Raw genomic sequence first — 13,448 nt, forward strand, 5'->3', positions numbered from 1 at the left:
ACATTGAGAACAACACCAGCACACGATCCATAGTCGAGGAATTAAATACCTCCAAGGCCAATGTGTGAAACTTCTTACTAGCGATATGTGTGCAAAACATTCAATTATTACATAGAAGTATCAAGACCAGTCAGTTAATGACGCTCACAAGGTGTGGAATTCTGCCAGTGACATGTATACCGAAATGTAAACACGCCTGGCTTCTAAACTTGCATTTTTTAAGTGACGATGCTGCCTTCACAATGGAAGGAATATTCAATATCTACAATAATCATACCTGGGAGATGCAAAGTCCTAAGGCATCTCGAGTATTTAACCATTACAGAGATTTACCAAGAGTGTTGGGATGGTAGTGTTCAGGACCTGTCACGCTCTGTGGAGGAAATTGCCACATGTTTGTTCCGTTAAGAGCTCCGGGAAGTGTTGGAGAATGTTCCGCTAGCAGTCGGCAACAAGTTTGCTACTTGCATAACGAGGACCAACCATACTTGGCCTTTGATGTCAGCGAAAAGTCAATGTTTTCTCCAATTGTTGGGTTGGATGGGGAGAGCAAATGCCGACCTCAGTTCTACAGATTTCTTGCTATGAGGGGAAATGAATATTCTGGTGTATGTGACACGGACAGACACTGCAGAACAACTGGTTGCCCATTTGGCTGATGCTGCACCCACTAATCAGCGAAGTACCGGGTTGCATTTCAGAGAATCATTAGCTAGCAGATACTAGTTGTACTTTAATTCAAGTGATCACATTTTCGGCAACGTCTCTAAAGTGGAATCTTTGTAACACTTTGGGCACCGTCGCCGACCATCATTGACGTCAAAATCTTTATGTTGCAGCGAAAGGCGAAACTGGGTTGTGATGGATTTAGCAAAATATCAAACATTTCTAAAAAAAAAAACATAATCACTGAGATAACCAAATATTTACCGGTTTGCAACTGACTGTTTAGAAACATTACTTTGTACGTCTTCAATGAAAAGTCACTTGAAATATGCAAACATATTAAAAATGACTTGACAAAAACTTATTTAAAATTTTCCCCTTTGCTTACTCTTTACTCGGCATCAAAATAGCACTTGTTTCGTTATAAAATCTAGCTCTCTAGCCTAAAAAACTATCGGTTCATTTACTTTTGTTTATCTGAGACCCCTCACAATATTCACCTAAATACACTATGTGATCAAAAGTATGCTGACACCCCATTGTGCTGCCACTTCCTGCCGTGCCATATCAGTGTCCTCAGCAGTCATTAGACATCGTGATAGAACAGAATGGGGCGCTTCACGGACCTCACGGGCTTGGAACGTGGTCAGGTGACTGGGTGTCACTTTTGTCATACGTCTGTACGCGAGATTTCCACACTGCTAAACATACCTAGATCCAGTGTTTCTGATGTGATAGTGAAGTGGAAACGTGAAGGGACACGTACAGCACAAAAGCGTACAGGCCGACCTCGTCTGTTGACTGACAGACACCGCCGACAGTTGGAGAGGGTCGTAATGTGTAACAGGCAGACACCAATCCAGACAATCACACAGGAATTCCAAACTGCATCAGGATCCACTGCACGTACTACGACAGTTAGATGGGAGGTGAGAAAACTTGGATTTCATGGTCGAGCGACTGCTCATAAGCCACACATCACACCGGTAAATGCCAAATGACGCCTCGCTTGGAGTAAGGAGCGTAAACATTGGACGATTGAACAGCGGAAAAACGTTTTGTGGAGTGACGAATCGCGATACACAATGTGGCGATCCGATGGCAGGGTGTGGATAAAGCGAATGCCCGGTGAACGTCATCGGCCAGCGTGTGTACTGCTAACAGTAAAATTCGGTGGCGGTTATGGTGTGGTCGTGTTTTCCATGGAGGCGGGCTGCACCCCTTGTTGTCTTGCGTGGCGCTATCACAGCACATTGATGTTTTAAGCACCTTCTTGCTTCCCACTGTTGAAGAGCAATTCGGAGATGGCGACTGCATCTTTCAACCAGATCGAGCACCTCTTCGTAATGCACGGCCTGATGTGGAGTGGTTACACGACAATAACATCCCTTTAATGGACTGGCTGGAGTCCCGAGCTGAATCCTACAGAACACCTTTGGGATGTTTTGGAACGCCGACTATGTGTCATGTCTCCCCGACCCTCATCGATACCTCTCCTCAATGCAGCACTCCGTGAAGGATGGGCTTCATTCACTAAGAAACCTTCCAGCACCTGACTGAACGTATTCCTGCGAGAGTGAAAGCTGTCATCAGGGCTAAGGGTGGACAAACACCATATTGAATTCCAGTATTACCGATGGAGGGCGCCACGAATTTGTAAGTCATTTTCAGCCAGGTGTCCTGATTCTTTTGCTTACATAGTGTAGCTATTTTTGTATTGTGCAATTTGACGGACTGCCAATTTAATGTCATTAATTATGTCTATATCTAATGTAGACGAAATTTATACGTCAGCCTAAGAAACAAGGAGACTTCCACTTCAATTCCACCGACAAATTTTAATGAGAAATATTCCAATTTGCCATTCAGCTGGCATAAAATATTTGTTTAGTTGCGTTAGAAACTAACTTAGCTTTTAAACTGTACATATTTTATGTTTGAAAACCGAATCATTATATTCTTGCACTTAACGTTTGGTTTAGTTTTTTCTCATCGCTCGCAATTTCTCAGATTTAGTAACGTTATCGACTTTATAGAATACGAGCACACCTGGGAATTCGCTGGATAACGTGGAGTGTGTCGAGTCGTAAAATAAGAAGAAAACAGTATCATTTAGCCCTCATGTTTGGGCACGTACGGTCCTGACATTCTCAGTACAGAAGTTACGCGGTCTCCTCTGGATATGAAGTCTTGTGATAGTCTAGTGTGTAGAGGCGATACGATTCCCTATGCGGTTTGGCAGACAGGAAGGGGCCGTCACTGACCACATAGCAACGTTTGGTTATCACTTACGTGGTAGAATCTAATTATGACATAAAGAACTATATTTTCTAGTATGTTAGGGTCCTGTGTTATTTGAGTCTTTATACTGAAATCCACGGTAATGAAGACCGCGTAAGATTCAAAGGAATTTTCCACATAGTTAAAAAAATTACAATCACCGAATAATTATTGTGAATTACGGGTCCTCATTTATTGAGCTGAGTGTTTTTACAATCCAGAACAGACGAGGTATTTCCAATTTGTCTATCACGGAACAATTTTGGAAACAAATGTAGTACATAGTTAACTGTTTGCAGGTCTGCTGCCATGGTATTACCGTCCACTGTCAAATGGGTAATGTAATTCATGGTTAAATGCAATTCATATTTTACATTTTTAGATAAGAAATCAAAGGTTCAGATATAGCCTCCCATGTTCTATCTGACCAGTTTCAACCTACATAATTGTTTTTATTAAGATTACACATTCATTCCCAGGTTTTTTTGATAAAAATAAGTAACCCCTAATACCAACCTCAAGAATGTTGCGCAGCTACAGTGACATGAGAGGAACAATTGCTACAGTTTAGCCTACGTCTTGTAGGTTATCTACAAATTTCACTTGAAGGACGGGAGTTAATAAGTCAAAAATTCAACATTTGAGGAAACTACTGGACAACACTTTCTATTGAGATGCTTGTATTTCTCATGACATATCGTAAAATTAAATGCATTTCCTAAGCATTACCTCACCTTATATGATAACTGTTTTTCTCCAGTGTATATCAGAAGCAGGCTAAACAAAAATCATTAACATCTAACTTAATAGAGACTGAAATGTGGCAGCTAGTCTCGTTTCATCACTACTCTAGAATTCATTTGCGCATACATCAATTGGCGTGTAGCATCTGTAGTGATGTGCTTGATAGTCTGTCGTAGTCTGACATGTGCTATGCTCTTTGAGCCAATACTTTGGATTTTGACAGGAGTATGTTCAAGTTAATGGCGTGCGGGGTGAAAGCGCGGACCATGAACATGATTTCAGTTTGAGTTAACATGTTGTTACTTGGTACCTGTCTCCTAATGTATCTGCTATATATCTAGCTTCTTAACAATGAAAGAAGAGCTACTGCAACTACCCTGTTGTTGGAAAAAAAATGAATCGTAGAGAACAGTGCATTAGCCTGTCTGTCAGACGTAAGCGTGACAAACACACACACACACACACAGAACACATACTCTCTCTCTCAAACACACTGCACAATAATATATTGAAACAACGTGGCGCAGTTTCAAAGCGACAGATAAAGGTAAGCGATTCAAGCTAGTGAGAAACTAAGACAATTGTGACGCTTGCTTGTATAATAACTCCTGATAGCAAACACACGAGAAGTAGCTGTTTATGACATTCAATATCTGACACTTCAAAACTACTTGCAAAATATTGTTTTCTGCAATGTTGTAGCTCTCTGTAACAAATAGTAAATTTTAGTGCAAAGCTATTCAGTTTCAATGGTTTTCCGACTGCTACTGGAAGTTGTGGAACACATTTTTTGCACTCTGCAAAACTTGATCAGTTACATTTCGTAACATTCTTATTTTCTATTTTTTACTATCTTTAACCCCCACCTCCCGTGAACCATGGATCTTGCCGTTGGTGGGGAGGCTTGCGTGCCTCAGCGATACAGATGGCCGTACCGTAGGTGAACCACAACGGAGGGGTATCTGTTGAGAGGCCAGACAAACGTGTGGTTCCTGAAGAGGGGCAGCAGCTTTTTCAGTAGTTGCAGGGGCAACAGTCTAGATGATTGACAGATCTGGCCTTGTAACACTAACCAAAACGGCCTTGCTGTGCTGGTACTGCGAACGGCTGAAAGCAAGGGGAAACTACAGCCGTAATTTTTCCCGAGGGCATGCAGCTTTACAGTATGGTTTAATGATGATGGCGTCCTCTTGGGTAAAATATTCCGGAGGTAAAATAGTCCCCCATTCGGATCTCCGGGCGGGGACTACTCAAGAGGACGTCGTTACCAGGAGAAAGAAACTGGCGTTCTACGGATCGGAGCGTGGAATGTCAGATCCCTTAATCGGGCAGGTAGGTTAGAAAATTTAAAAAGGGAAATGGATAGGTTAAAGTTCGATATAGCGGGAATTGGTGAAGTTCGGTGGCAGGAGGAACAAGACTTCAGGTCAGGTGAATACAGGGTTATAAATACAAAATCAAATACGGGTAATGCAGCAGTAGGTTTAATAATGAATAAAAAAATAGGATTGCGGGTAAGCTACTACAAAAAGCATAGTGAACGCATTATTGTGGCCGAGATAGACACGAAACCCATGCCTACTACAATCGTACAAGTTTACTTGCCAACTAGCTCTGCAGATGACGAAGAAATTGAAGAAATGTATGATGAAATTAAAGAAATTATTCAGATAGTGAACGGAGACGAAAATTTAATACTCATGGGTGACTGGAATTCAGTAGCAGGAAAAGGGAGAGAAGGAAACATAGTAGGTGAATATGGATTCGGGCTAAGAAATGAAAGAGGAAGCCGCCTGGTAGAATTTTGCACGGAGGACAACTTAATCGTAGTTCACACTTGGTTCAAGAATCATAAAAGAAGGCTGTATACATGGAAGAAGCCTGGAGATACTGACAGGTTTCAGATAGATTATATAATGGTAAGACAGATATTTAGGAACCAGATTTTAAATTGTAAGACATTTCCAGGGGCAGATGTGGACTCTGACCAAAATCTATTGGTTATGAACTGTAGATTAAAACTGAAGAAACTGCAAAAAGGTGGTAATTTAAGGAGATGGGACCTGGATAAACTGAACGAACCAGAGGTTGTACAGAGTTTCAGGGAGAGCATAAGGGAACAATTGACAGGAATGGGAGAAAGAAATACAGTAGAAGAAGAATGGGTAGCTTTCAGGGAAGATGAAGGCAGCAGAGGATCAAGTAGGTAAAAAGAGCGGGCTAGTAGAACTCCTTGGGCAACAGAAGAAATATAGAATTTAAGTGATGAAAGGAGAAAATATAAAAATGCAATAAATGAAGCAGGCAAAAAGGAATAAAAACATCTCAAAAATGAGATCGACAGGAAGTGCAAAATGGCTAAGTAGGGATGGCTAGAGGACAAATGTAAGGATGTAGAGGCTTATCTCACTAGGGTAAGATAGATACTGCCTACAGATAAATTAAAGAAACCTTTGGAGAAAAGAGAACCACTTGTATGAATATCAAGCGCTCAGATGGAAACCCAGTTCTAAGCAAAGAAGGGAAAGCAGAAAGGTGGAAGGAGTATATAGAGGGTCTATACAAGGGCGATGTGCTTGAGGAGAATATTATGGAAATGGAAAAGGATGTAGATGAAATGGGAGATACGATACTGCGTGAAGAGTTTGACAAAGCGCTGAAAGACCTGAGTCGATACAAGGCCCCGGGAGTTGACAACATTCCATTAGAACTACTGACAGCCTTGGGAGAGCCAGTCCTGACAAAACTCTACCGTCTGGTGAGGAAGATGTATAAGACAGGCGAAATACCCTCAGACTTCTAGAAGAATATAATAATTCCAATCCCAAAGAAAGCAGGTGTTGACAGATGTGAAATTTACCGAAGTATCAGTTTAATAAGTCACAGCTGCAAAATACTAACGCGAACACTTTACAGACGAATGGAAAAACTAGTAGAAGCCGACCTCGGGGAAGATCAGTTTCGATTCCGTGGATATATCGGAACACTTGAGGCAATACTGACCCTACGACTTATCTTAGAAGCTAGATTAAGGAAAGGCAAACCTACGTTTCTAGCATTTGTAGACTTAGCGAAAGCTTTTGACAATGTTGAGTGGAATACTCTCTTTCAAATTCTGAAGGTGGCAGGGGTAAAATACAGGGAGCGAAAGGCTGTTTACAACTCGTACAGAAACCAGATGGCAGTTATAAGAGTCGAGGGGCATGAAAAGGAAGCAGTGGTTGGGAAGGGAGTGAGACAGGCATGTAGCCTCTCCCCGATTTCATTCAATCTGTAAATTGAGCAAGCAGTGAAGGAAACAAAAGAAAAATTCGGAGTAGGTATTAAAATCCATGGAGAAGAAATAAAAACTTTGAGGTTTGCCGATGACATTGTAATTCTGTCAGGGACAGCAAAGGACTTGGAATGGATAGAGCCTTGAAAGGAGGATATAAGATGAACATCAACAAAAGCAAAACGAGGATAATGGAATGTTGTCGAATGAAGTCGGGTTATGCTGAGGGAATTAGATTAGGAAATGAGTCACTTAAAGTGGTAAAGGAGTTTTGCTATTTGGGGAGCAAAATAACTGATGATGGTCGAAATGGAGAGGATATAAAATGTAGACTGGCAATGGCAAGGAAAGCGTTTCTGAAGAAGAGAAATTTGTTAACATCGAGTATAGATTTAATTGTCAGGAAGTCATTTCTGAAAGTGTTTGTATGGAGTGTAGCCATGTATGGAAGTGAAACAAGGACGATAAATTGTTCGACAAGAAGAGGATAGAAGCTTTCGAAATGTGGTGCTACAGAAGAATGCTGAAGATTAGATGGGTAGATCACATAACTAATGAGGAGGTATTGAATAGACTGGGAAGAAGAGAAGTTTGTGGCACAACTTGACTAGAAGAAGGGATCGGTTGGTAGGACATGTTCTGAGGCATCAAGGGATCACCAGTTTAGTATTGGAGGGCAGCGTGGAGGGTAAAAGTCGTAGAGGGAGACGAAGACATGAATACACTAAGCAGATTCAAAAGGATGTAGGTTGCAGTAGGTACTGGGAGATGAAGAAGCTTGCACAGGATAGAGTAGCATCGAGAGCTGCATCAAACCAGTCTCAGGACTGAAGACCACAACAACAACAACTATCTTTAATTCTGGTTCTACTTCAGTATATGTAAAGTTCGCTCTCATAAATAATCACTTACATCGTGGTTTCTTATCACTCCGAGTTTCGTCAAAGACGAGAGAGTTGTCAGAAAAGACGTCCCTCAAAGTGGCGTAGCCTTGCTGATTTCTGCAACAAAATTTGCGACGGCATCCATGAACGATCTTGATAATGGCGTACCTGCAGTGTTTCGTATAAGTAAAAAGCGGAATAAAACTGAGCGTTGTGAGTTTCTGCTCTGGGAGACATTTTGTGCTGAAAGAATTAAAATTCATTGGTGAAAGCTATATAGATTTCTGATGTTCAATTACGACAAAACACGATTAATACGGCAAACTGTGCATCACATATAAAATTTATTTCATGAGGGCATGCTAACTTACTTGATTCTACACAAACAACAAGTAAAATCTGTGAATGGCCCAACAAGAAGTAAGACTCTGTCTGTTTAAACTTTAGTCGATTGCTTAACGGCTTGAAGACCAATACACAGTTCGCTACACTTCAGTTTCTAATTATTAACAGCTCTCAGTTCTTACCACAAATAGTCGTTAAACTTCCACAGCCCACACGGTCTAATTCATGACAGTAATCTCTTAATAGCTTTCGGGTTTAACACAGCAGTAACGTCTATTTTCATAGTAATGAAGCAATCAAAACTGGTATTCCATGGCTTCTACGTCAACCAAGCCACGTACAACCAAATGGGCCACTGCGGAACGACTTCCGTAACTATTCATAGTCCAAACTCAAATCCAATACCCAATTGTCTGACAATCAGAATAAAATCTATACAGGTCGCATTTGCAACATTTGCGCACGTTCCTCTCTCGACGTGACAACTCAATTTCTTTTGTTTCAACAATAAAATCTCAATTTAAAACATCTTGCACGGATAAAATATATTTCTAACTGAGTCATTGCATTATTACAGGTCATATTAAAATAACAGCCTAGACGATATTTACCCGTGTGAGAGCTGGAATGGTCTTTCGAGAATGTAACTCTACAGTTTGCCAGATAAACATTTATAACGTAAGCGATACTTTATACATTATAACTGAAGAATGAGCTAACGATTGCACATACAGACCGATGCAAACTTGTTAATAAAAGTAAAGTACCCATCTCAGAATTAGAGTCGTGGGTTTGGTGGCAGTATCCAGAGATGGATTCTTGACATCTTCGTTTGCGATTTTCTTTGGTGAGGTGTATCCATGCATCATGTTTGAAGAGCTCAGCAATGTTTCTAATATTTCTCACCGGTTAGCTACTCCAGTGTCAGGAGCTTAGAAATTCTCTGAGTGGCTTCGCAAAAGGAGGCAATGATCAATATACATATTCGATAATTGTCCACCATTATTTGTGTCTAGCCTGCCTTGCCTCTTTCAAGTGAGAAAGAGAGTAACCTCTCGCTTATAGAAGATATTTTATTAGTATAATTTGTAGAATTTTTAGTCTGGATGTTCCGTGAAATTCTTTTGTTACATTTAGTCAGAAACCATGAGCATTCAAGATTTTCTAGATTTTGTGTACCATCTAACGAATGTGTGCACAAGTACTAAAAGAAATATATCGTGGAGATAGCTTTCTTTACCGTTATTCTTTTCTAATTTCTCTGTGAGGGCCTTCACTTTTTAATATGAATTTCACTGGTCAGAGGACTCATGTGAAATTGATTTACTTTGCTGTTTGTCGAGTACCATCAGCGTTCATATCAGTAATTAGTGGCTATGTAAACTGTTGTGTAAAAATTCATTTCTACGACTTCATTTTTTTTTTAATCTTTGTAACGCCTATTCACTATCCATTTTTAGAGAACGTCTTAGATTTATCAGAACCTGATTATTGTTAATTTTTTGTGCAGCCCTCTCCATATTACATGTCAATGCCTCTATGGTTTTCATCTCCGTTAAAGTAACTTTTGGCGAGTTGTGGCCACATGTAGCGCGGAAATCAGCGGAGGCTGTGAAGACAAAATGTTTCAGCTTCTCTTTGAGCTTCTAGACATAACAGAGGAGATATTATTATTGTAGTTGGATGTGAAATACCAATTTTCTCATTTATCGGTGCTTCAGTGATTCTTCGAGATTGTAGGCAAAACAGTGGACACATTATCGCCATGGTCAGATGTGTGAATATTTTCGTAATGATTTTATGTGATTACTGACGTAACCCAGACAAGGCAAGCACTTGCTGTGCCTGCGTTGCCCCTGCAAGGGATAACATAGTTACACTCAAGTGTAATCAAGCAATACTTATTTCTACTGCTTAACCTTTTGAACCGATTATTTTGTTAAGTTTCAATTACCTATTTATGTTAGAAGTGAATCAGTTACTTAGCTCAGAGTCCTTCATTTGGCAACAAGAGCCAGGATAATTCAAATGACATTCTCATCAGAGCGGCAAGTTAAGCGTTTATCTTTTCTTGTGTTTTCTTCTTAGTACATTTCCTAAATTTCTTGCGCGTTTTTCTGTTGAAGAGATTTATGTAAGAGTAAATTCATTCAGTCGGTAGCACAGTTGTCATTTCGTCTGAACAAGCAGCTACATAGATCATTAACGTATCAGTGTCCATAGGAGGGTAGAAAGTTGCATATGTAGGATTCTGTCTTCTTTTACGTTTTTCTTCTTCAGTAAGACTTGCTAGGTTGGGGAGGATATGTACATGATTATTGTGGACACAGGAGTAAATGGTCGCAGTTCGTTAACAGCTGAATGCGCTTTTGGCTACAGTCAGTCACGTTTAGGGTGTAGCCGCGGCGGAGAATCTGGCGCATCACATGACACTTCAGGTGTCGCATGTTTCGCCCACGAGCTCTGCTCCCAAGGTACGTCCTAGTGTAACCGTCGCGGTAATGCGCCCTCACAGCAGAGTGAGTGGCGTCTGCTATTCCATTCAGGTCGCTCGAGGCGGAAGGCGAATGTGGAGACTGGCTGTCTGGCGTCGCTGATTCACCCTGTGAGTGGACAAGTGGCCGCTGCTTCAGCAGGGCCCGTGCATGCAGTCGAGGGGAGGGGTTAACTAGTTACTGGGAGCTCCAACGTCAGGTTCCGTTTTGGAGCGTCGTGGTCAGATAGCGTTTACGTCTGGAAGAAAGAAAGCTAATGGGGCCTCCTGGGGGTGGGGGGGGGTGGAGGGAGGGGAGGTGTGGACGTCATCTGAGGAGGACGTCATCCGAAATCCGAAATGTGGAGGCGGCCTTACCTGCAGCTAAAGAGCGTTCAGGGTGCAGTCGTCTGCAAGTTGTGGCTTCACGTCAACTCCAACGACGACTGTGGCATTGGTTCTGAGACCATACTCAGTTCATACAGGCAGCTGGCGGATGTGATGAAGTCTGCTAGCCTCGGCCATGAGATGCAAGTAGATTTCGCAATTGCATTGTTCTCAGACGTGATCGGTGTCCTTTGGTTTGTAGGGTCTCAAACAAAGGATTCGTCGTCTCTGTGACTTTCTTGGCTGCAGATTTCTATACCTGCGTTATCGGGTGGAGATTTGTAGCACTCCACTTGATAGGTCAGGTGTGCACTACACAAAGGGAAGCAGCTACTCGGTTACCTGAGTACTTGTGAAATGCACATGAGAAATTTTTATGCTAGGCTGAAGTTTGAGGTACTTTGATGAACACTCGCCTATTGATACGCAGCAAGGGAAGTCAGACCACGTTCAGAGTAGAGAAACTTCGACTGTCAAAACTGTATCAGTAAATTGTAGAGAAGTATTCGTAACAAAGTTCCTAAATCTACTGCCCTCCAAGAATGATCTTGCGCTGAAATTATTCTTGGGACCGTGAGGTGTTTGAAACTTGAAATAGAAAGCGAGTAGTGAAACATATGTCGGAAAGACAGATTATAGGTCATAGGAGGGGGAGTGTTCATTACAGTTAACAACGTCGGAGCTGAGTGTGAAAGTGAAGTTATCTGGCCGCATATAACAGGCGCAGTGACACCAAGTTAATTGTTGGATTCTTTAACCGGCTGCCAGATTCCGCTGTGACAGATCTACAGTCATTCAAATAAACTGCTCGGTCAGCAGCGGTTAAATACCTAGATTAGGCTATACTAGTTGGAGGCGATTTTAGCCTACTGAGCCTGGGGTGTCTCTTTGGATTCACTGCGGGGAGCAGGGGGTGCACACACACCGTCGTGCGAAGTATTCTTCGACACGATTTCTGAAAACTGTTTTGAGCAGCTAGTTCGGTAGCCCACACGAAACTTGGACCCTTTAGCTACAAATAGACCACACTTTATCGACAACCTTAGTACAGAAACGGGGGCTACCGATCATGATGTCACTGCAGCAACTCTAATTACAAAAGTTAGTAAATCAGTTAATAAGGCTAGGAGAGTGTTTCTGCTGGAAAGAGAAAATAATCAATTCTCAGCATTTCATTTAAATATTGAACTGTCATCACTTATTCCAGTACGTTGATCGTCGATGAATTATAGGTCGGATCTAGAGGAATTATGGGCAAAGTTTAAGCACATTGTTAATCGTGGTCTGGAGAGTCGTGAGCCTAGAAAATTGATTTAGGATGGAAAAGACCCACCATAGTTTAATAACGAAATTCTGAAAATGCTGAGTAAGTGGATGCTATTGCACTCACGGTTCAAATGTGAACGCACAAACCGTGACAAGCAAAGGTTAGTAGAGTTTCTTGTGTTCTGTGCAAACATCTATGAGCGAAGTATATAACAACTTGTAACACCATAATCGATTGTAAGTAGATTATACAGTGTAATTATGTGTTTGTAACTATGAAGTGATTGTTTTGTACTAGCTAAGATCTTTGAATTGTCAGAGGGAAAGTGGAAGTTTATGATGTATATATTATAAAATCTTGTGTTGTTGTTGTGGTCTTCAGTCCTGAGACTGGTTTGATGCAGCTCTCCATGCTACCCTATCCTTTGCAAGTTTCTTCATCTCCCAGTACCTACTGCAACCTACATCCTTCTGAATCTGCTTAGTGTATTCATCTCTTGGTCTCCCTCTACGATTTTTACTCTCCACGCTGCCCTCCAATGCTAAATATGTGATCCCTTGATGCCTCAGAACATGTCCTACCAACCGGTCCCTTCTTCTAGTCAAGTTGTGCCACAAACTCCTCTTCTCCCCAATTCTATTCAATACCTCGTCATTAGTTATGTGATCTACCCATCTAATCTTCAGTTTGTACTATGTTACATTTATGATGTTTGTGTGTTAGTTAAACGAGGACTCTTGTCATGCTTCACTTAATCTCGTGATGGTTTTGATAACTTTTTGGTGCTGAATTGGTTAATGGTTGAGATGGTGATTATTATTAACAGGAATAAAGTACCATTTATCCTTCTGTGATTGCCATTTTATGCAAATGATAACTACTGCTATATACTGTTCAGTTCGTCTGGTAGTCGTGTGTGTTGATTACACTTTACAAAGAGAAAAAGAATGAAAGTCTCTTTTGCAAAATTATATTTAAATTCCTTGAAAGTCTTGTTTCCCACATTATTACGCCTAGTTAGGCTGGCAGCCGTTTAGTATTTCATTTACGTGAATTTTACTACTTTCATTACTTACAAAATTAAAGTCTTTCAGTTTTCTACTAATTGCCACTTACACGAAATTCAAG

The sequence above is a fragment of the Schistocerca piceifrons genome, chromosome 4 (assembly GCF_021461385.2).
Source record: "Schistocerca piceifrons isolate TAMUIC-IGC-003096 chromosome 4, iqSchPice1.1, whole genome shotgun sequence".
In the NCBI taxonomy this organism is placed as follows: domain Eukaryota; kingdom Metazoa; phylum Arthropoda; class Insecta; order Orthoptera; family Acrididae; genus Schistocerca; species Schistocerca piceifrons.